The sequence below is a fragment of the Pipistrellus kuhlii genome, unplaced genomic scaffold (genome assembly GCF_014108245.1).
Source record: "Pipistrellus kuhlii isolate mPipKuh1 unplaced genomic scaffold, mPipKuh1.p scaffold_m20_p_5, whole genome shotgun sequence".
Lineage (NCBI taxonomy): Eukaryota > Metazoa > Chordata > Mammalia > Chiroptera > Vespertilionidae > Pipistrellus > Pipistrellus kuhlii.
In genome coordinates this window covers 8644550-8668994 of record NW_023425551.1, presented here as the reverse complement: position 1 = coordinate 8668994, position 24445 = coordinate 8644550, and the positions used below count along the sequence as shown (strand labels likewise).

Genomic DNA, 24445 nt, shown 5'->3' with positions numbered 1-24445 from the left:
CTTTAGCCTTTGTCCATGAAGCCAGGTAACACCAGCATCATAGCTAAAGCTTGCTAAATAGTATAATTTGACCACAATAGCTGACCTGAATTTCAAGTACTTATAGACAAGATTATCCTGACACAAGTTAAATTTACCCTAGCCTTTTCATAAGTTCGTGTGACTTTATTCTGTTTTGGCAAAAGAGACACTGACCATTTTCTTCTTCTTTTTTTTTTTCTTTCTTTTTTTGGTAGTAAAATTTCTCCTTTCATAACAGTATGGTTCCAAAAGAAGGAAATCTCAATTGGTATTTTTACTGTGCTCCAAGTGAAGATTTGTCAGATATAAAATATTAAAAGTTGTAGTCAGAACAAAGAAAGTGCAACAGATAAAGAAAAATGACACTTCACTGAAGCCCACCTAACAGTAGCACATATCTCCTTCTAAAGAAAATGAAATTGGCAAATACACCTCAATATCAGGCTCTGGGTAACACAGCAGATTGCAACAGGCTCTCCCTGGGCATTCTTCACTTTCTTCTTCAAGGACTGTGAGTGAAGTCTGGTAGATTCTTTCAGGCTATCAATCCCAGAAACTCCTCTTTGGTGACTTTAAAAAGTAATTGCAGATATATATAGCAGATAATATAAATGGAAAAGTGGATGAGAGTAATTCACTACAAATCAATCATCATTTTTTTCTACAGTACAAAATCTAAAAATTATGTATAGTATACGAAAATAGAGATGCACATAGGGATATTATATGTGAGTGTGGGAAATGATAGGAAATGAAATATTACAAAAATGTATGAGAAAGAAAAGGTTGCAGAGAGAACAGAGTTTTAGGGGAAGGAGAGAGGATGTAAAATAAAAATAAATAAAAATGAAAATGTGAACTTCTTCTCAGAAAGAAGTTTGCAGGTGTGAGATAGCCGGGATTCTACAGAATACTGCATGTGTAAGGCTGATGGATTCCCAAGAGGAGAGAGGGCCCATCACCAACTCCCAGAAGATGGGAAGAGGGGGTTCTCATCATATAGAACCAGGGCAGTCTGCAGCATCAAGATGGTATCATGAGGAGAAATCCCCCATTCAGAGCTCGCCTAAGGGTGTGCACCCATTCTAGAGTTCACTAATATATTTGATTGGGGATGAGGGGAAATGGAAGTTTTCCTTCTCCCTACCGTATTTTAAGCCAATTTTTAAATATCATATTTTGTTATATTTTTAGTATTGTATGCCAGGAACATCTGTTGAGGTCAGTAGGACCCTTGTTTTTTTCATTAAAAATTTAAACACATAAGGAATATAAATCAAAGTATCACATTTATAACTCATAAAGACTGATCTGAGTTACAGGACATAGCTTATTGTGAACCATGATAACACTACTACTACAGGTAATAGACAGGGGAAGGTCTCCTAACTCTAAGTGGAATGGTTGATAACTACTGCTTTCTGGACCAGCTAGCCCCTCATAGGAAAAAAAAAAAAAAAAAAAAAAGGCACAAAATGAGATAAACATGATGAGTTCATTTTTACCAAAGTCTCTAATCAGATAACTCACCCTTTCTTGATAAGAGAATTGGGCCCTAACTTTCCCTGATAAATTTACAAAGTTATGATTTTTTAAAAATATAAGGAGTCAACTTGTAGCAGAAGAAAGAATATTGATTCGTTGCAAAGAGTCCTTTATTCTAGCCTCAAATCTCACTTCCTTGTGCACTGGCACTGTAGGAACTGGGCAAAGTGGTTTTCAGGGGTTCTTTCAAATCTAAAGTGTCAATCTGTTATCCATAATCACTTCTAATGTTATTTAAAAATATTAAGTATGTATGAAACAAGTTAAAACTATTTGAAATACCTTCATATTTGATTCTCTCTTTCTTAATATTATTTTTCTAGATTCCTATACTAGTCCTAAATTAGATGTGCATTGTATAGGCTATACTAGATACTATATTCTATATGGGAATAGCAATACAGATTATCAAGTTCTTGAGTAATCATCTCAACAGTTTTTTCCAGTGGTAAATACTTAACCTGTCTTCGACACATACTTATGAAAAACTGTACTCTTTCTTAACAATAGTCCTATTTACACAGCAAGGGATGTCAATGCTGAAAATGTGCACCAAACTAAATACAAGTCTTAGCATGCTATTATACAAGGAATTGTGTAATTGAGTGATCAATAGAAATGTGTTGTCAACTCATAAGTTGATTGTTAAAATTGAATAAGCACTCAGAGAGAACTAGGTATTAAATAAATATGAATACGAATATTAAATTATCCCTGTTACACTGCAGGAATGTTTGACAATAAGGAATTACCTTCTTCAAATATCTAGAGAGCATAAATTGATTAAAATGAAAATGAAGTGCAAAGCTAAACAAACAGCCAAACAAGACAATACGTACGCAATACATAATGTTAAAGGAAGTTTGGGAACCACAACATTTGGAACTTGCCATGGCTATTCTTAGCATTTCCATTGACAATATTCAGAAAACATAGAGATGGGCCTCTCAAATAACACACTGTTGATGCTGTACATAACTTTTCTTTTTTCTTTTTGTAAAGTGAGTCACCTATTTTATGATGTTCTCAGTGCAGAACTTTAGTGACCTTACTCCCAGTACACACTTAATTTTCTTGCCACCAAGACTTCCCCAACTTAGTCTATTATTAATGATCATATTAAACTCGTGGGCATTCTTGTAACAAGATAAAGTGGAATCATTTTGCTTTGATTTTTTCCCCCTCACATTGTATGAACTTCAAGCAAATATTTGTATTGATACTTCGGATCTATAAAATTAAGATATTTGTACAGGGACAGTATTGTATATTCACTTGATAAAAACTGAACAGAAGGTTTATGACTATACAATATGTGAAGGATAAAAAAAAGTCTTATTAATTAACCTAGATGCACAAATGATTGTGGGTCTTAATGTAGGCAGACAGAATGTTCTTGTAACACATCCTATTGGTATCTCACTTGTCAAAGCTACTACTACTCTTTGATTTTGAAATTCTCCACATAGAGAAGCTGGTAAGTCTGAGAAGAGGTGATCAAGTATTTGCCACCTGGAAGATCATTTGACTCAACCGGCAGTGCTGAGTAAGTCTATTTTATCTCCCTCCCTCATACTATGCTCAGCACCAGGAACTGGGTGGAGACACTTACTAATGAGCATCCAGTCCCTTCAGATGATTGAAGACAAGGAGGTGGCCAAAGGAGTTGGGTACCACTTTGAAGAGAATACTGATGATCATGGATTGCTTGTGTAACCCTTTTCCTTATAGCTAAATAGAATTATTTCCCCTCTGTTCCTAATGCTACTCAGAATGCAGACTCTGTAATAAGCAAAATTATATATACCCAAAGAACAGTTACTCTAATAAGCTTATTAGTATACTTTGGCAATTAATATTATCTGTAATGGTGCGAATGTCCAAAAAAATGTAATGCTTTTTTTATAGTTTAACAGGCCCTTAATGAAGACCAGATAAGCTAGAGAGCTCTCACTGGTGCACCAATTGAATTTAAATTAGGAAGAAAACGGAGTTAGCCTCTTAATAGCCTTGGCCAGTTCATAGAAAATGTTGCTGAAGTCATCCTAAATTTATGATAATGGAATGGACTGGGTGAGTCAGCATGTTTGTCATCCCTGGGAGAAGAAACAGTGCACTATTCCCCTCTCATGATACAGTAAAGGAGCCAGAGTCATGGAACACTTGCTGGGAAAATGAATTCTTTTCCAAACTCTCTGCTCTTCATTTTAAAAATGTCTCCCAAACTTGTTTAAGAACAGTTTAGTGGATCTTATCAATTACATACCGAAGAAAGATGGTATCCAATTCTTCTATGGGTGCCTTTCCAATATGAAAATGTACCTTTCTCCAGTTGTCTTAGCCAGCCTCAAGATCTTTGCAAAATAAATAAAACAGTACATTCAATCCTTTGGTCGATTTGGATAAATTAAGTCTAACTTGCACACTAAATGTAACATGAAGTCCCCATATAGGTACAGGTTGCTATCAGTTAGCCTAGGCTGAGTTACATGTGTTAACAAACCATCGCAAACTCCCATGGTTCACAACAAAAGCTTTTTTTTATTGTGTCGTTCCTCTCATTCATACCAGAAAACCTATTATGGTTCTGCTGAATATTATCTTCTCAACACCATTCAGGCTGACAGAGTAACCTTTATAGGATGTTGTCCATCTTGTAGTGAAACATACTCTGGCTTAACGTTCCCACTGGAAAGTAACAATCACTTTTGTTCACATTTTCTTAGCAAAATAGAACATCATATTGCCAAAGTCTAGCATCAATGAGATTCAGATATATAATCTTTCCACAGGGAGATACATGACATGAAGGGGCACAGCAAGAAGGGCAGAAAGAAATTAAACCTCTCTGTTCCTAATGCTACTCAGATTCACAAATAATTAATACCCTCTGCCCCATATATAGGGTATAATAATTCCCATCCTATCTCCACAAGGAGGTCATCTGTAACTTTCATCATCCCATCAAAGCATGAGGTGCACATTCTCTTGAGAATTATTATTTTTTTCAGAGAGGAAGGGAGAGGTCATAGAGAGAACCATTGATCAGCTGCCTCCTGCACACCTTCTACTGGGGGTGTGCTCACAACCCAGGTACATGCCCTTGACTGGAATTAAACCTGGGACCCTTCAGTTCAAAGCCTGATGCTTTATCTACTGAGCCAAACCAGTTAGAGCTCCCATGAGAAATTTTATACTAGGAGTATATGTGCCTCTTCTAGAGTTGAAGACCCAAAACTGAAGAAGGTAGTAATCAGGTCCTTCCTAACCCACCTCCATTAATAAGCACATCATTCAGATACAGGAAGCAGGGTAGATATATGCAGTCATTTTTCTAAAATCCTGCTGGCAGGCATTGTAAGGAGCCTACCTTATAAGGGGTGTATTGGACTGAATGTTTGTGTTCCATCAACATTTACACCTTGAAGCCCTAACTGGCAATATTTGGAGATGTGGCCTTCATAAAGGAATTAAGGTTAAGTGGGGTAGTAAGGTTGGTAGCATCCATATAAGAAGAGACACCAGAGCACTCTCACTTGTTCTCTCTCTCTCCACATAAGCACACAGAGGGGAAAGTAGCTGTCTGCAAGCCAGGGAGGGCATTCTCACCGGAGAGGGACCATGCCGGCACCCTCATCTCAGACTTACAGCCTCCAGAACTGTGAGAACATAATTTCTATTGCTTAAGCCTTCAAGTCTGTGTCATTTTATTATGGCAGCCCTAGGAGACCAACTCAGCAGGGCTGGTTTCTGGATTAAGCCCTATTTCCTCTGCAGGAGCAGATCTCTATTCCATTGTTGTCCATAGCCCTTGGTTCAGCCCTCTGGGAGGTCTTTTTCTATTATCTCCCTGACCTCCTTAGGAGGGCATGACTGGAAATGGCCTTCTTAGAATCTGAGAACATTTCACATCCTGTTTCCTCCCCAGAAAAGATGGGAAGCCTAAAGGTCACATTAAGTTTTAAAAATTAAATCTCTCTTATTTAAGGCTAGTGGATTTTGTGTGTGTGTGTGGGGGGGGGGGGTCTCACAAATCTATATATTTTTTAAAACATAGTTTATTGTTTTATTTGACTTATATTAGCACATGTGCCAAGAACTAGAATCACAGTTCTTTTTCAAACATGCCTCCATTCTAGACCAAACGTCTCAGGTCTATATAAGAGCTCATGATCGTGGTCGATTCTGGGAAATTTTATCCAGGTGGGAGAGCTTAGTGGGTATCCCCTTTGTCAATTTGAAGATTTTTACAATGATACTTATGGCCACACCCTTTCTTTTGTTCGAGTGATTTTGTCTGCTTTAATTACCCATGTTGCTGTGAGGCCTTCTCTGCTTTACCTTTAACATTTGGAGCTTGTTTGATACCATGTGTGGGCTACTCTTATCTCTGTTCAGCAACTTATAACAAAAAAGGAGATGAGCTCAGAAAAAAAAAGTTTGTTTGCAAGCAGAAATGAGAGGGAATAGAGTCAGAAGAGAAATAAAAAGCTGCTTCTTATAGCAACACCTATCAGTTTTGCTCATACTTCATTGACCAAAGCAAAACATGCCCGATCTTATATCAGCAGGAAAGGGAACTATAAATCCTTCCTTTGGAAGAAACAGTGGAGCAATAGTACAGTCTACCACAAGGCTTTACAATATCTACATAAAATTTTCATTGTGCACATATATCATTCCTGTAAAATGGGTAGGTAGTGTTACTAGCCTCATTCTCTGGAATATAAAGTAGAATTCCGTGGAAATTTAAATCATAACCAATTTTTAAAAAGCTAATGAGACCAAAATAAAGTCAACCTAGAACCTCAGATTCCTGACTTTTAATGGGACTCTCTTTCTACCACTTTGGTACTCAGGAAATACAAAGGTTACAGAATGCTGGTACATGAACACAAATGGCCCAGGAGACAGGGGACGCATGATAGGAGTAATGTTTGAGCACCAAAGAGCTCTGTGTTCCAGGCCCAGCTCTCTTACTTACTAGCTTTGTGAGCCTCAGCAAATCTTTTTTTTTTTTTTTTTTTTTAATTTTTACCTGAGGATAGTTTTCCATTTTTTAGAGAGAGAGGAAGGGAGAGAAAGAGAGAGACACAAAGAGAGAAACTTCAATGTGAATGATATAGATCTATTGATTGCCTTCTCACATGCCTTGACCAGGGCCAGGGATCAAGCCTACAATAAAGGTACATGACCTTGACCAGACTTGAACCTGGAGCCCTTCAGTCTGCAGACCGATGCTCTTCCCACTGAGCCAAACCACCTAGGGCTCAACAAATCTCTTAAACTCCCTATAATTTAGTTTCTTCATTTGTAAACTGGAAATTGTTTTTATTTAATGCAGATACTATATTTAATGCAAATATATGCACTAAACTAATATCTGAGAGCTCAGATATTAGTTTAGTGCATATATTTGATACTGCATTAAATATCAGATCCAGAATATGAAAAAGAAGAGTGAAAAGCAAGATGAAAGTACAAAATAGGCATATTGTCTTGGGCATTTTCAACTCAGTTATAACCCTAGTTCTCTATAAAGAGAGTGATCCTTTTTACAAAATGAACACATAATCTATGCACTTACATAACTTATGCAATTAATATAAAGCATAAAGAGCAGTCATTTAAAATTCCTAACCTTTTACATAGGCAGCAAAAACATAAAATTTAGGATATAACAAAGATTAGAATAAGGCAACACTAGATGCACATTTGATTCTATGTCATTAAATATACATTGGTTTTATTAGAAATACATTGTTTTCTATATGAAATGGGAATGATATTATTGTTTTCACTTTCCAGATAAAATAACTTTTGTTCCAATTAAATTGCTTACATGTTAAGGTCTTGGACTTTGAAACCATTGTGTGCTAAAAACTCAAAAAAAAATTTATTCTGGGTAATCATATTTCATGGTCTTTGGCACAACTGATATGAAAAAATTACTTGCAGTTCCATTTCTCATCAATTCTTTTCAAGTACATATATATCATAAGGTCAATCTCACATAAAGCCAGAGCAAGTGACTCTTTTTACTATCCCAACACATTCTATTCTATCATTGAAATATCAGTACACAAGACTTTAAATCTCAAGCACATTCCTTTTCCTGGATTCATAAGGTTCAATGTGATTTCTCAAATACAATATGCAAAAGAGTATTCCACTATAACTGTGAAATCCAAATTCGCACCACCATGTAACAATGTGCGCATTTTAACAACTATCAATGTCTCATGACTATTGAGTGTGGACATTTATGCTCCGGTTCAGCTGAAAACTCATAGAACCAGAAATTGCACACACTTCCATACAAAGGAAATCGTCCAGGAAAATAAACCCCTAAGTATCAGGCCAATCTTAAATAGAAGCCATTTCAAAGCTGCAAAAATCCCCACCATTAAGTTAGAAATAGGATCTACTTAGAGAGCTGTGTCAGGGTCGGCATCAATCTGGTGAGATGACAGAAAACCTTCCCACTCAGTGAATCCTGCTAAAGAAAATGCATTCTTCCAGAAAGAGAGTCCGCACACATTATAATAAGGATCAGTAACTCTACTAACAACATTCAGGAAGAGCACGGGCAAACACGGAGGGCTCCTCAAGTGGCATGTAAGAGAGAGGAATGACAACATGCAACATATGCACCAAATAATGAAGTAAAATGAGTTTATCTGGGGAAAATGTTCTCTCCTTCTTTTGAGGGAACTACTTAAATTTTCATCTTTTAAAAAGTAAAATCTGACTCAACCTTTAACTAGTTGAAATGTAATGATAAAATATCATTTTTTTACCTCTGATTCTTGCAAAAATTAAAAAGAGCTATGGATCACCAGACTGGTGAATGTTTTTTAAAAAACAGAGTTCTGATGCCTGGAATATAAATTGGATAAGCTTTCCACACGGCAACGTTGCACTGTATCCCAACAATCTAAACGTGCACGGTCATAACAATTTCACTTTTGGGTTTCTCATATGGAAAGAAACACAACGATGCAAAGATACATGTCAATGTGAAGTTCAGGTTGGGCATTGTTTCATTAGTAAAATCTGAAATAACCTAAAAGTTGTCTAACAGAGAGTGTTTTAAAAATATGTTTTTACTAATTTGTGAGAGAGAGGACGGAAAAGGGGGAGAGAGAAACACGATTGGCTGCCTCCTGCATGCCTCCTACTGGAGACTGAGCCTGCAACCCAGGCATGTGCCCTGACCAGAAATCCAACCAGTGTCCTTTTGGTGCATGACGGGACAATCAACCAACTGAGCCACACGGGCCAGGGCCAATAAAGACTTTTTCAGATAAATTAAGAGTGTATCTACACAGCTCCCTGTCTTCTCTGCACTGGGAGCAGCTCTCCTCATCCCCTGACAATGTACGCCTGCGCCAAGTTTATCTCCACCCCCTCCTTGGTCAGGAGCCCCTCTCAGCAGAGCCACCACTCTCTGCAGTGGTGATGAAACAACCCACAACACTGACAGATGGGAACCTCAGCAGCTTGGCAGCGCCATGTCCCCTGACCTCACTTATTTCTAGCTGCAACTTCCAAACCAGCGCCATTTCAGAGGACATAGACACATAAACAGCAGCCAAATTCCTTGGAGCTGAGGCTGCCACAGTAGAGGTGGCAGGCTCTGGGGCTGGAATTGCAACTGTGTTGGGAACCTCATCTTTGCTTATCCCAGAAACCCTTCCGTGAGGCAACAGCTCTTCTGCGCCATTCTGGGCTCTGCCCTCTCAGAGGATCTGGGGCTCTTTTCCCTAGTGGTGGCCTTTCTCATCCTTTTCTCTATAGGAAGGAGCTGTCTCCACCTCCCATCGTTCTTTTCCTTGTTGCCCTGTCTGTTCCTTTTCTTGGACCTCCCCAGGCAGCCTGGGGAAGGAGGTTGGCCAGGGTTTGACAGAGGGAAGACAAATAAAATACTATATTAATAAGAAAAAAAGATATATCCAGACAGCAGAATACTATGCAGCCATTAGAAAGGATCAGGTAATTGGTAGGTTTTACAATAGCTTATCATTTTCTAAATGGAGATTATAGGTCAGTATGCATTAATATAAAAATATACATATTTGAATGTGTAATGCAGAACACTGGAAAGAAAAATACTTTCCTAATAATTGTTCATTTCTAAAAGATAGGATAATTGGGTCCTAAGAATCTCTCACACTTTTGCAGACCTGAAGATTAGACCAAAGCAACCAAAAGGCCAGATGGGGCAAGGTAAGATGCCCATGCATGCACACACATGCTGCTGGTCATTTTATTGTTGTATTTTGCATCAGATATTTCTAGATGTGTTAGGTACATTCATGAAATAATGAGTACTTTGGCAGGGAAATAACATACAAGTTCAAAATCACCTAACATCTTATTTTATACTATCACCAGTGGGTTACCATTTGGGGCAAATGATAGAGAGATTACCCAAGTTTGTATCACACTATATATTAACAAATATATCACCCTTGTATCTGACAGCACTATCTCTCATAAGCTTTCCTTTCCTGAATGTGGGAATGATACTCAGCCAGACGTGGAACTATTCTTTTTTTTAAATATATGTTTAGAGGAAAGGAGAGTGTGAGAAAGATGGATACATCAGTGATAAGAAAGAATCATTGTTTGGCTGCCTCGTGCATGCCCCACATCAGGGATTGAGCTCACAACCCAAGCATTTGTACTGAACAGGAATTGAACTGTGACTTCTTGGTTCATAGGTCGAAGCTCAACCACTGAGCCAAGCCTGCTGGGTGGACCTATTCTTTAATACAGGCAAATAAAAGGATAAAACAGGCCAACATACACTGTGCCCAGATGATTACAAGTCCTTTCGAAGTTTTAGGTTGCAATTTCTACTAACAACTCTTCTCCCGGTTTCTCTATCTCACTGTCTCTTTCTTTCTCTGTGATATAAGCAATACTGTTGCAGTTGAAATTGGCTTTCCAGCTCTCAACTATAGCTTATCTGTATTCTTAAAAGTTAAAAATGACACAATATAGATTCCAAGTTTCCTTCGCCCAGCTCTAAAATGAAGAGAACAATGAGCAAACTTCAAACACACCGGAGGTAAGATCAGGCAGAAGAAGACATAATGCAGAGGTGCAAGAGATCCCTTCCTTTTGTCAGAGATGTTTCTGCAGACATCTCCATTCTCCTCCTCCGTGAACCTGATAAATGTCTTACCTATGTCACTCACACAGTGATACTGGGAGAAAGGTTCTGGCAGACCCACTCTGAGATGTGAATAGAGTACCTCTGAAAATAAACATTATTTTGCTTTATCTCATTAATCTTGGCCATTTCTTCCTTCCCATCAACCAGCCTGACTCAGAAAGTACTTTATCCATGTGACACAGAGTTATAGGGAAATTGCCACTCAGACTTTGCAAATGAGTCTTTTCCATTTTCTGACAACCATTTCTCTCTCCGCCATTAGGCAATATCTAAAAATGTTTATGTGTGTTTTATCCTAAAGATGAGTTCCTGCTGAATCTCAGAGCCTGTCAATATATTTTTATGTTTGAAGGAAATAGTATCTTTCCAAAACAGCCACATTTTCTTTTTCTAAGGTCATACTATTATTTAAAACAATTATCCAAATATTTGGCAAGCTATTGTATTCCCATTTATACATGACCTCATTCCTAATTCACAAAAATGTGTTTTAAATGAACTAAACATCAAATGAATTAAAAATGTAATGCTCCAAGCAGACAGGAAAATTGCAAAATTATTCTTTGCTTTAAATAATCACAAATAATAAAATAATAATTAATAATGTCGAATGTTTAATTTCAAATTTCCCTTCTTAAATTTTCAGTTTTACACTTTTTTATAAAGATATATATCAAAAGGTATCTAATGTTTATAAGCCTCTCCTACATTACAACTTTTAAAATTACTTTCATTTCTCCCTACTCATTCTTGTATTCTCTTCCCTGTAATTTGCCTTCTTAGTCCTTTCCCTTGACCTCCAGTCACACTTATTTGTAAACTACAGCATTTTTGCTACTTCAGGGGATTTTTATCCATAAATTGATGATTCTTTGTTGTTCAGCTTGTATCTTAACGAGACTCCATAAACTGCTTGTTTGTTGCTATAGTCTACTTTATTTCCCCCACAATATTAGATACGTCCAAAAATCTTTTTGCTCTCTGTGGCATGTCCAAACCTTGACTGACCAGGTTCCCCTTCATTCAAAAGATTTTCTATCAATCCCTCAATTCATATAAACTTAAACCAAGAGTTTGCTATGTGAAAAGTTTTGTATGAGATCCACTGTGGCAAACACTTATTTATCCCTACAGCTTCTATTTTTCACTTATCCACCAGAATCTCTCCTCCCTTCACCCTTCTTTGCAAGTGAGAACTGATCTCCACCAACAGGCTCCCTTGCCCTCTGACATCTAGTTGGGGGTGGGGAGGGGGCCATTCAAGGAGAAGCATTAGCAAGGGATTGGAGGGTAAGAGAGAAGTAAAGTCATGCCCTAGCCAGTTTGACTCAGTGAATAGAGCACTGGCCCCACAGACTAAAGGGTCCTGCGTTTGATTCCAGTCAAGGGCATGTGCCTCAGTTGCAAGTTCATCCCCCACCTTGATTAGGGTGCATGTGTGTGTGTGCGGGAGGCAACCAATAGATGTGTCTCTCTTACACCATTTCTCGCTATGTGTCTCTCCCTTTCCTTTCTACTTTCACACACACACACACACACACACACACACACACACACACACACACGATATCCTCAGGTCAGGATCAACAATACTAAAATAAAGTTGAGGTCCTTATTTCTCTGGCTCCATCTTCTGGTCTCCATGTATTGGTGGACCCCTCCAGGGAACCTTCTCCATGTGACTACCCTTCCCCGGATCTGGCTACCACTTCCTCCACTGCCACTTCAGATCCAGAGGTAGATAGAAATAGCTCTTCATTTTGCTAGCAGCGGGGTTCTGAACTCCCTCTTGTTAGCTCCACTAGGTACTTTGAACATTTTAGTAGGTGATCCCTTTGTTAAACTTCTCTTACTATACCCAAATCAAATGTGCTCTTGAATGCTACAGCTTCTTTAAGACTTTTGAAAATTCCAAAGTTCAAATCCACGCCCTTTTATTGTGTGTATGTAGGTAATTTATCATCTTTTCCAGTTTTGATTCAGTTATTAGTCTTTTCTAAATCTGGGTATTTTGTGTACAATTTTCTGTTTAAAATCTGTGCTCAGTTATTGTGGAAAATCTGACAATCATGAAGAAAAAGACCTTTATAGTGTTTACTGTTTGGCTTTTTATGGAAGAAGTTTGCTGACCATATTCTAGATCATAAGTATATGTACTAGATTGAAGTCATCATAAAGATATGTGTAAGTTGGATCCTACAGGAAACAGAAACCCAGAAAGAATTTGAAGTCTAGAGATGTACTGGGGGGATAGGGAGGAGGGAAAAACTTTAAACAAAGATGCAAGGCTGACATCTGTTCACAGAGAAGTGGGTGGAGGGAGCATTCATTAGGAAAAGTCTCAGGTAACAGTGTAGGTTTAACAAAGTCTTAGCCAGACCAACCAATTCAGTCCCAGAGGAGCTCTGTATTGGGCAGAAACGGCCAGGCCCTGTCACCCCATCCTGCTCTGACATTCCCTAGAAGCAGCTCATGGGAAGCATGGCCTCCACGTGAATGCAGCAGATCACAAGAGCACCTCATACCACTTCCTCCACCAAAGTCAGGTCCATCTTGCTGCTGCCTCTCCTACTCCACTACTTTCATACTCTAGAATTCAATTTTTTATCACTGGCAACCACTTTAAATTTACATATATTAGAGACCACCATAACGAGTAATTATGAAGAAGCAAGGCAGGCCCCTTCAACATCTGTGCTATGGGTTTTGCACTTAAACCATATTGTTGTTTCCCTATAAAAAGCAAAAAGCCTTTAAGTTCAGAAATCATGGACTACTTTTGCTCTTTATATTTAAAGATAAAGCTGATTCCAAGATCACTCACAGCCAGGGGCCCTCAAATGACTGATCCATGAGCCGGAATCACGCAGGGCCATATAACAACCTTCCCCAGGGCCTGTCATTATTCAAGATTCCACATTGGATTCCTCACTTTTGATTGACACATGTCATCACACTGCCACAACCAGTGGTCGCCAACCGGTGGTCTGGGAAAACCACTGGTGGTCCGTGAGGTCTGAAAGGCTGGCGACCATTGCCGGGCAGACATAGACACACACACACACACAAACACACACACACACACACACACACACGTATTCTATTGTATATCTCTTCACTATGTCATAACCATTCTTATGCTTTACCACCTCCCTGGACCTGGGACCCTCCCCTTGCCTACACGACCTCTCCTCTCCCCTAGAAGCCCAGCCCATCTTCCAAGTTTCTATTCAAGCTCTGCTTGCTCAATGTTCCTTCCCTGCCTACTCCAGCTCTCAGATTTTTGTATCCCTGACCTCCTAGAGCTCTTTCACACACCACTGCTCATTTTCGCTTTATGTGCATATGTCTTGCTTCACCAGGAAGAATTCATTTCCTTATGATGAGAGACTGTTCTTTGAACTGCCTCTGTACCTCGCACAGCATCTAGCTAGCTCTCCTATACACTTACCTAGGTAGAATTCCTTTCCTTCCAACCCCATGCCCTTTCTTCAAGGCTATTTCAAATTCCACATTCTCCAAGTATCCTTTCTGAGTTCAAATTGAGATTGCTCGTATCTTGCTCTGCCCTGCCATAACACTCTGCTTGTACTTTTAATATATAATCCTTTCTTCTGTGAAACATAATCAGCTGCTTGTGTACTTTTCTTCTCTACTCTCATTAGATTATAAGATCATAGAACGCATATCTGTCTTTGTAACCTTTGTTGTATTTTGTGACTTGCATAAGCCTGGCCCTTGATTTTGCATTGCATGAAGGGATGGACGAAGAAAAAAATGGTAGTAATTGAAACTTGGTACAGAAAAGGTAACAAAAGAAAATGTGGCCAATAATGGGAAGAAGCCTCAACGAGGTCTCAGTGCTACCACTAACTAGCTGTGGGATCTAGGAAAGTGAAGTCACTGCTTTAAACATGAATTTTATCATCTGTAAAAATGTGTGGGTGTAATAAATGTTAATAAATAGCATGCTTTATAACACAAACTCTGCAGTATTTGGATCTCAATGTTGCCAATTACCATTTGGGAAAGTAATCAAACTATTACAAGTTTATTTTCTCACTTGTAAAATAATTATAGTACACAATGATAGCCTACCTCATAGTGTTATCCTGAAGATTTAATAAAATAATGTCTATAATGATCTTAGAAAAAACCTAGAATTAGAGAGCTTGGTTTGCGTGGTAGTTGGCAGTATTATTACTATTACTACTATTGTTATCATTATTGTTGTTGTTATTATTATTATTATTATTATTATCAAGATCCCTTTCATGTTTAAAATTCAGTGATTCTATAATGGCATTTTCAATGGCATCATCAATCTCTGAACAAATGCTTTTCTTGAAGACTCAAGTCAATGCTGAACTGATCATTTGTCTAACTGACTATTAACATAAATAGATGTTCTGATGGTGATTTATAATTTTTAAGCTGTTGGTTCACTACAATGAGAAGATTATGGAAAAATTAAAATAAACTGAAACATCAGGAGCTAGTCTTAAATATTCTAGCAAAGCAAAGAGGCTGAGCAAAATAACCACAATCACAATAATTTAAGAATCCATGTTGATGGTAGCATAGCACAATATGTTGAATCAACTGATTTGGGTTCAAATTTCAGATCTACAATTATTGCTATGGGAACTGGGATCTTGCACAAATTGTTAAGCTCTTTGAGTTACAGTTTCTTAATCTGCAAAATGTGATAGTAATCATTGCAAATTTGCATTAATTTAACACATGTAATGAGTATCTGGCACATAGCAATCAGTCAATGTATGTTGGCTATTATCATTATCCATGCATGTACTCTACCTGCAGAGCCTTACAAATAGAAGGTATTACCATTATTGCTACCATCATAGCTCATGCAAGACTGTTGTGTGGGAATGCTAATTAGAGAAGGAAATATAGATTAGAATAAGAAGGAGAAAGACTCAAGGTTAGATTATAGAAACAGAAGTTAAACTAGTAAATTCAGGAAAATTTTTGGAAATTATATAGACCTTGAAGTGAAGTGGAAACAGAAAGAAGAAAAATAGGTCCCCAGGCAGGCCTTGAGGAGGGATTGAGCAAGCAGGGAACTCATTGGCACTTTTTAAATAACCTCAGGCCAAGCTGCTCGGTGCATATGCCATTGCTGGTTTTCCTGCTCTAGCATCACACCTATGTTGCCCACATTAGAATAATAAAATATACATGCAAATGAGGAATCATGGCTGACATAAGCATAGTTCTTTGAGAATCATCTAGGGAGCACACCTGGAAGAATCTGTGTCTCAAAGAATGATGTCATGAAAAAGAAGAATACAGCATATTAGAAAAGGTTACATTGAGCCTGTTATCAGAGAGTATCCTTAGGCTACTGACCTATAGCTCCTTCCAAATACTTTGGTTGCAACAGATTAAGCAATAAATCCCAAGTTATATTTGCCCATGTTGATGCTTAGACATCAACACAGATGTCAAAGACACACACACAATTGAAGGAAAGTAGATGTCAGTTCTTCGTTGCTTGCCTGTCCTTCCAAACCCCCTTACTATAACCCACCACCACCATGTGTCCAGGGTTGAGTGCAGCCAGGAATAACAGAGGAAGGCTCCACACATCCTAATTACGTATGGTCCTCTGAAAGGGTAGGAAAGATTAACAAGAAAATCAAGGTCACTGATCATGTATTCATCTAGTTTCCCAAACTAGGTCACCATAAACAAAAATCCACATGATACATGGGGCAAACTAATTTTAATTGAGAATAATTGTTAAACTCTTCAAATAAGAGTGGGTGCTATTCACTTTAAAGATAAAACATGATATTTCAAGAAACTTCCCATTTGCATAGGACCATTCTAGACTATATTCTCTTCCCCTGCCAAACCTCTTTTCTCCCTCTAAGTTCTCCTCTCAGATTCCTGAATAAGATGTGTGATTTTATGCACTACTAGGGCACTTTGGTAGAAATGTTTAAGAACCATAAAGATTTTGTCTCCGCATTATAAAGACAAATATCCTTGGATGAATGTGTTGGTGCAGAATGGAAAGTTTCTCACTTCCCACACGGTGTTTTTTTGTTTTTTTTCTTAATAAGCTCCAGCTCAAAAGCTTTTTCCTCTACCCCAAGGCTTTGCAGCTCTGCATCTGTCGCTACCTTTGTGTTACTACATTTGTAAATTTCCCTCTTTTGAAAGTCACAATCTGTCCTTCACCAGACACATCATCTAGCAGCTTCCCTGATGAGAGTCTATAAATCTCACTGTTTTGGCTTCCTGATTAGACAAAGGCGAATGTAATATCCCTTACCTGCTTCTCCCCTCAATTAGATGGAAAATGGCTGGGTTTATCCACGTGTCAGGAGTCAGTGGTGCGGCGCTGGCTGTCCTGCTTCCATCCTGCTGCTTGGCTGTAATCTTTTCCAGAGTATCTCCCTTTTTCTTAATGACTTCCCAGGATTTGGTCCAGAGAAATCATCCCGTCAAGCTGCAGCCCATTCTGTAAGCATGCAGTCATTTTGGATTTTTCAACCAATAAAGCACTCCAGACAGTCTTTTAACCAAATATTTAGATTCTATGAATTCGGTGCTTTTGATGTAAAAGTATAAACTAAATCATAAATATGGACTTCACTCAAAGTACCTAACTTTTTTTTTTTTTTTGATCCTCACCCAAGGATATTTTTCCTTTTTTTTATTTTTTGTTTGTTTGTTTGTTTGTTTTTAAATAAAAGTGGAAAGGAGAGACAGAGAGAGAAAGAAACATTGGTGTGAGAGATACATTGAGGGGTTGCCTCCTGAATGTACCTGGGAATGAACTACAACCCAGGTATGTGCCCTTGGCCAGGAATCGAACCTGTGACCCTTTGGTATGTGGGCCAACACTCTAGCCACTGAGTACACTGGCCAGGGCAAAGTACTTAACTTTTATGGCCAGTTTCTCCCTGCTTATGGTGGCTCTTAAAACCATTATAAATAATTGCATATATGTTTTAATTTTGTTTAGAATTTATCACTGATATCTGCAAGAGAATTCTTTTTTAAAATACATTTTTATTTATTTCAGAGAGGAAGGGAGAGGGAAGGATAGATAGAAACATCAATGATGAGAGAGAATCATTGATCAGCTGCCTCCTACATGCCCCCTACTGGGGATCAAGCCTGAAACCTAGGCATGTGCTCTTGACTGGAACCCAGAACCCTTCATTCCACTGGAGCCCAACAGGGTGGGCTGCAGGAGAGTTCTTCTGATAATCTACTCTCCCATTACTGACCAGCAATTTCCTTTAATATTTTTTCATTTATGACAATGACTAGGTGAAACAAATAAACAGCATTCCCTTCTCTAGTATCTAGTATACAGTAACCATTATATTGTCATAAAAATTTGGAGTGGGTGAGATCAAGGGGCACTGGTTAAGAACATAATGTGACTTTCAAAATAAGGAGATTTACAAATGCAGCAACCCAGAGGGGTACAGTTTGTTCTGCTGGTTTATTTTTCAAACAAGAAAATTTGAACATTAACATGTTCAAATACCTTCTCCTGCCAAGTCAACAACATCATCAAATAGATTAACAAGGTGAAAGAGCACTCGGGGGATTCTAAGGTGAACTAAATAACACCCTGACACATAAAGACTGTTAAATAAATGAAAATCATCTCTCAGGCAAATAGAGCTGGTCCCCAACATCAATTTAGTCCCCTCTGCTGAAAAATAAGGTTATTTCCTTCTCTTTAAGATATTCAAATTCTTGCTCCCACTGGGTCCTTTGGTAATATTTTTTTTTTCTTCTCCTAGATGGATCTGAGAATGAAACAGAAGAGAAACAGAAGAGAAAAAGAAGACCATGAGTTTGAACTTGGGAACAAGATTCCAGGTCAATCACCCTTGGAAAGGTGTTACAGGAATCTGAGTCAGAGCTGTTCCCCTCAACACTGAGGCATCACCCCAGGATGCAGGTAGGACAGAAGGCAGAAACATGGTGACGCAATATCCACACTCGTTAAAGATCAATAGATGGTCTTAAACACAAATAGCTAATGAATGTTTTTTGGTGGCGGCAAGGGGCATGAATAAGAGTGTTATCGTAGGTGAATTTGGTACCTAAAATAGAGAAAATACACTGAATGGCCAGATTATTATGATCTCTGAATGCATAATAATCTGGCTACTCAGTGTGTGTGTGTGTGTGTGTGTGTGTGTGTGTGTGTGTAGAAGCCCAGTGCATGAATTTCTCATGGATGGGGTCCAGTCAGTCTGGCCAGGGATAAGGCACATGGGACGTTGGCCAGTCTGCCTGCTAGTCGAACTCCTGGTCAAGGGGACAACTGGCATATTAGCCATTTCTTACATAGAATATACACTGAGTGGCCAGATTATTATGCGTTCAGAGATCATAATAATCTGGCCACTCCTGTATAGTGTAGGACACATAAAACAAAGGCATTTTCAATGCTGGAGATAACATTGTCTTTAAATCCTAGAACTATCATCTTCTAGTCAGATGATTTGGGGAAAGTTATTTAATCTATCTGTGCTATGACATCTGGGAACAGGGTGTGGTGACAGGACCAGGATTCAGTCTCCAGATATCTCAGTTCTCTGACAGGTGCCTGAGTCTCCATGCTATTCGGCCTTTTCACTTCCACTCTGGCCATTTCAGACTTTCCTTTCTATATTCTTACCTTATTTCCCATCATTTTATTCTCTGTAGCTCTCCTGAATTATGCTTAAATATTTCCAGTTCCTTTTAAAGCCTAAATGACATGGACTTTCAAGCCACTCAATCTACCTTCATCCCAAAGGCTGCTGCTCTCAGGAAACCATTGGTCCATTTGAAAATTTCTATATCCCAACAGATGTTTTGTATTCATTTATGTAAGTAACCAGACACTCCTGCTATCAGCACTTTAACAGCACTCTATCTAAGTATTCCATATTCCTACTTTGCTGAAGGCAATATAAAAAAAATGGCACTGAAAACACAAATAAAGGGAAATAAACACAAAAGTGTCTTTTGATAGCTTACAAAACCTGTTCGGAAGAGCGGGCACTTTTAATTAGGAATGCTGCAAGCCTGCAGGAGCAGCAAAATGGGATTCCTTAGCACATAATAGGATGCGCTGATTCACAGGCAGGAGCGGTAAAACCTGGAATCTGCCTATCTGCACCAGCGGTTCTGGCCCTTCCAATTTCATTTCTGAAAGATCAGCCTTAATGGGAACCTTTACACCAAGCTTGGACTCTTCGAGAGGAAAAGCAGACCTAACTTTTCAGTGTGCAAGATAGCGTCATTGTGTAATTCTTGTTTAGCAGTAAAGAGCATCACAGTGTTCCCCCGCCCAGAAAGCTCTTCCTGTCCATCCAGGATCTTGAGGATTGTGTATGTCTTCCCGTTGGTTAGAATCCTTTAGGCCTATATGACAAATAATTTGAAATGTTCCACACATCAGCATGTAAAACAAATAGGTTTATTTTGCAAAGAAGACAATAAAGGGAAGGGGTACTTGTCTTAAGGGAAATCAAGGAAAGTATGTTTTCTCACATGCTTAGGTTTACATTGCTCAGAGGTCTATGCCTCACATGAGTTGTTCCTGGGAAATACTTCCCAACACAGATACACAGAGTCACTGCAGCTCTGGTATCAGGCTTAGAACGTGAGGTGTAACTTTCACAAGGCAAGCTATCTTCGGGGACTACTGGCATCAACAGGCCATCTTCAATGTTAAAGTGACATTGCAGTCTTCATCTGAGCTCCCCCAGGAAAAACAGGAAGGACCACACTGCGCCTCTGTCCAAGAACACTAAACGGCAACCTGTAGTGTTTGGATGTTTCCAATAAACGCAAAAACAAGTTCCTACGAGGCAAGCACTTGCTCGTGCCTAAGAGACCAGCCTCTATGGATTGCAATAGAAGTACCAGACATCAATCACAACATACTTCAATTTTAGTGGTTCCTAACAGTGGCTTAAGAGTATTCCTGGGTACAATCAAAACCACAAGCAAAACATGGTACCCTAAATGACTCTTCTTCCTCTGCCATAGAAACCCATTGTGACGATGGTTAATTTTGTGGGTCAACTTGACTGGGCCAAGGGACGCCCAGGTAGCTGGTTACACATTATTTCTGGATGTGTCTGTGAAGGTGTTTCCGCAAGAGGCCATGAACCTCATTTTCCTCCAATAATAGAAGGGATTTTTACTTTCATAGTTTATTTTATCATATTTTATCACCTAGCTATTCTTCTGAAGGAGAAAAGCAGACTAAATATAAATAACGGAAAGTTTCAATTAACTGGGTCCTACTTAATCCAGGTTTTATTCATTTTTAAACCATTTCATTACAAACTGTTAATTGGTATGACTGTTTTAGAGCTTATTCCATATGGTGCCTTCAGTTCTCTAAGCTGAATTGATCTCAAAATGAAGAACTCTTTGAATTCAAAGAGATATACTCGGTTCTTAGAACTAAGATGTCATGGGAATGTTTTGGGGGTAGTGTCTTTTTCTATATTTTTATTTTTAAAAATCCAATCTGAGCTTCTTGCCTCATGTCCTCATCTCATAAAGCATTTTTTTAATGAGAAAAAAAAATATTTTCCCTTTGAAAACCTCACTCATAATGCCGCCAACGGGCCTTTCATTTTACTGGTTGCCTGGCTGACTAGTATATTGGAAATAAGCGAAGATGGGAAAATAACAAGGAACTAGTTTCTGCTGAGGGGAACAAATTCTGCAGTTATGAAGTTGTAAGGAAAAGCACAAGGAAAAATAATCTTAGTATCACAGGAGAAAGCAATTCTCAGCAGTAAAGCAGTAACAAAGGGCCAAAAATCTTAGGTAGCACTCAAAATAGGCAGCAATAGCATGAAAGCATTACAATATTTTAAATTGCAAGGTGATATGAATGATAGAAACTCTGTCTTGAGAACTCTTGAGATCAGTTCTCAGATATGTTTTATTTGCTTTTCCTTTTTTCTTCCTTCCTCTGAGTGATTATCTCATCTATATAGACCTTTCACTTTTATATCACAGCAACAGGGAAAGACAAGATGTTCATTAATAAAGATTCTCTTTGTATTTCTACTATGAAGAATAATCATGTGTTAACATCTGATGGGAACTTATGACTTAAAATATTTTCATGGCAGTCTCTTAGCTGTAAAGTTAGGCTTTAAAATGCAAAATGATTACAGGAATAAACTAGATTTTTAAATATATATTTTTATTGATTTCAGAGAGAGAGGAAGGGAGTGGGAAAGAGATAGAAACATCAATGATGAGAGAGAACTACTGATCAGCTGCCTCCTGCACACCCACAACTGGGAATTGAGCCGACAACTCCAGCATGTGCTCTGACCGGAACCAAACCATGACTTCCTGGTTCCTAAGTCAATGCTCAACCGCTGACCAATACTGGCCAGGCAGAATTAACTAGATGTTTTTATATGAAGCAAATAGATTTCAAATTTTGATAATAGAATAGGAAAAGCAATTAATTTTAAAAAATGGAACAATTGGCAATTCTGTTTGACTTTATATTTTATATCAGTGGTTCCATACAAAACAAGGAGAATATTGTTATTTATATGCTTTTCAAATAACTACAAACAGAAAGTGTAGGCCACATGGATGCTTCTTCCTATATGCACAAAAAGGCAATAGCAATGACATAAAAGCAATAGAGACTTTTCATTAAGTAGTACCTGCGTTTAAGATACTAAAAGTGCTCTTTGATGACACATTAACCAAAGGTACTTTAATAACATTTTACAAGCTGAATGGGTGTCAAGGATCATCTTTCTTTTACAGATGAGAAAATGGAGCAGACACAGTTCTGTGAGTGAGCCAAGATCAAATGTCAGTAAACAAACAATCTCAAAATCAGAGCCTTTCTAGACTCAATTGACAGTCCAGCCCAAAAGGTCAATTCTCTGAGTATTAAGTGAGAGAATCACCAAGAGCATTAAGGCTCAAGGTTTATAGGCTCTGGGTTTAGTTCAATTTTTTTTTTTTTTTTTTTTTTTTTTTTTTTTTTTTTGTCTTGAGATCTTTTGTTCTCCAAGGCAAAATTAGTATATTTTTCTTATAATATCATCTGAAAGTTCTAATTAAATGCTAGTTATCACTGAAACCGGTTTGGCTCAGGGGACAGAGTGTCGGCCTGCAGACTGAAAGGTCCCAGGTTCGATTCCGGTCAAGGGCATGTACCTTGGTTGCGGGCACATCCCCAGTAGGGGATGTGCAAGAGGCAGCTGATCAGTGATGTTTCTAACTCTCTATCCCTCTCTCTTCTTCTCTGTAAAAAATCAATAAAATATTTTTTTTTAAATACTAGTTATCTGCAAGGGGGGAAAAATCTCAAATGTGTATGACTCAGTTAAACTTATATCCACTTTACAACTAATTCCTTACTCTGCTCTTAGCACATACATGTGTTAGGCTGATGTAAGGAAGGCATTTTAAGGTAAGCCTGAGAGAGAAATTGCAAACCTCCTGGAAAGCAGTCCACATGCATCAACACTTTCTTCCCTTGCAGATTCTGAGCTCTAAAATCCCATTCTAAGGAATCATTTGTGCTTTTGACATTAACGGCAAGGCAGGTTCAAGCCTTTATAAATGAAGAAAATAGCTATGAGGATTTTGCTGTGTAGAATTGTAGCTATTACAGATTTTCAATTAACCTTTGTGTCTACTTGGCAAACATTGTAATGGTCAGACTCCAGTGCCACAGACTATGTCACAGTGTACAAGATACAGCTAAAGATTTAACCAAGACCTAAAGACAATTCCATCAAGGAAAAAATATAAAAATCATCCTAATTGTTTACTTGTATAGAACTACTGATCGAAAAAGGAAAAGTTTTCTGCTTCTGATAAATGCCTATTATACTCTGTACAGTATTAAATATCATTCATTTATCCAAACATAATATCATCTTCAAATAACATTATAATCCGAGTATAAGCAGAGTATTGAGCTTAGGTACTGTACAAATCACATGAAGAAGACATAATCCTTTTCCTTCCAGAGCTCAAATGAATGTTAACACTGTTATATGTATTGAAAGCCACACATCTGTACAATAAGCAAATAAATGACACTAGGAAGGATATGAAACATTCTTTTCATTCTTTTCGAAGCTACTTATCTGTGTCTGAGTATATTTATCCCTAAATCTGTGCCTAAGGAAAAGAGAAATGGCTCTTTCCTGCTATAAGGTATTAGTTCTTAAATTTACCCTTGTCCAGTGTCAAAAAAGATCAATATGAATCACAACGGACAAACAGGGAACTGCAAGGTAGGCAACGCCTTTGATAATTTCTAGTTCCGCCTTATCAGTCAGGCAGTGAAGGGCATTCTTTTCTCTGGAAGTCATCTTCTCTTGGGTCTCAGAATCCATTGGATTACTTTTAAGGTATCTGATGCAGCCGAGACCAGTTTGGTTCAATGGATAGAGCGTCGGCTTGGGGACTGAAGGGACCCGGGTTTGATTCCGGTCGGGGGCATGTACCTTGGTTGTGGGCATATCCCTGGTGGGGGCTGTACAAGAGGCAGCTGATCGATGACTCTCTCTCATCGATGTTTCTAACTCTCTTATCTCTCTCCCTTCCTCTCTGTACAAAAAAAAAAAAAAAAAAAAAAAGGTATCTGATGCAGCCACTTGAGACTCTGGGCTCCAGAGCTGTTTTATT

General features: G+C 38.3%; 1 pseudogene; it reads left to right on the top strand.

The window, feature by feature from the left end:
• Positions 1 to 8907: 8907 nt before the first annotated feature.
• LOC118705460 lies at positions 8908 to 20556 on the top strand (annotated as a pseudogene).
• The last annotated feature ends 3889 nt before the right edge of the window (positions 20557 to 24445 follow it).